Below are 1,194 nucleotides of genomic sequence, written 5' to 3'. Positions count from 1 at the left end.
TGAATGTGCCCGCGTCTAGAGCGAAGACGCGCCAGAAAGCAAAAGTTGAAGCGAAATTGACGCGTCCAGGCGAAATCCATTCTATGAGACTGCAGCAACAGACGTCAGCATTGACCAGTGCTTTTGTGAGTGACAGGTATGAGATAGCCTAGCTTTGGTTTAAAATGTAGACTTTGATGGCTGCAGCACACTCCAAAAAATAAACTGTTTTAGTAAGCAGGTTGTTGTGCTGGGATTAAGGCAAGATGAGGCAGATCCAATTTATTTTATATATTTATTGACAAAACAAGAAAACAAACATGGGTATATGACAAAGGAACACTGAGCAAGAGCAGGAATGAAACCAGATAATCAAAATCAGGCATCAATGGGGGGAAACAATGACTGACAAAGTCTAACTGAAACCCTATTTATACACAGAGACACTAACAGGATAACAAGGTAACAAGGCACACCTGGGAAAGGAATCAAGACGAAACAATAGGACTACAATTTGACTACAAACTGCACTCTACACAGGAATTAACACAAAAGTCCAAGCACAAGACGGACTATGGGCAAAGATCATGACACAGGTGAATTCAGGTGAGGGCATCATGTCTGGGGGTATAAAATGAGCATCTCAGTCTTTATGCAGCCAAAGGTGGATCAGCGGCTCATCACTTGGCTCATCCAAATTTAATGGGAGAAGTGTCAAACAAATCAAAATTCAAATTTCTCAATCCAAAATCGCGAAAAGAATTTAGATCTTTCATCAACTACCATTGATAATATTGTGAAAAGATTCAGGGAATCCAGAGAAATCTCAGTCTGTTTAGGGCAAGGCAGGAAATCTCAGTTGAATGTGCATGAGTCATGACCTTTGAACCCTCAGAGGCCGCCTAAGAAACCGTCATGCTGTGGTGTTAAATATAGCCACATAGCCTCAGGAGTAGTTCAGAAATCGCTGTCACTAAACACAGTCTGCTGCTGCATCAATAAATTCATTGATTAATTAATTGAATAAATTCTGTTACTCTGTGAGAAAGCTACAGTATATGTCAATTTAAGCAGTGATGCTGCTGGGTTCTCTGGGTCTAAGCTCCTTCATCTCAGAAGGACAGTGGAAATGTGTGCTGTGGTCAGATGAGTCCACATTTCAACTGGTTTCTGGGAAAAATGGACATCGAGTTCTCAGTCCCAAAGACCAAAGGG

General features: G+C 41.4%; 1 pseudogene; it reads left to right on the top strand.

Annotated features, from left to right (window-relative positions):
• Nucleotides 1–553: 553 nt before the first annotated feature.
• The window catches only part of LOC122146212, a 24,915-nt pseudogene continuing 24,274 nt past the window's right edge, over nucleotides 554–1,194 (top strand).

Source organism: Cyprinus carpio, chromosome A9, assembly GCF_018340385.1.
Source record: "Cyprinus carpio isolate SPL01 chromosome A9, ASM1834038v1, whole genome shotgun sequence".
Lineage (NCBI taxonomy): Eukaryota > Metazoa > Chordata > Actinopteri > Cypriniformes > Cyprinidae > Cyprinus > Cyprinus carpio.
The sequence above is the reverse complement of the archived record's forward strand: the minus strand, read 5'-3'. Positions and strand labels throughout refer to the sequence as shown.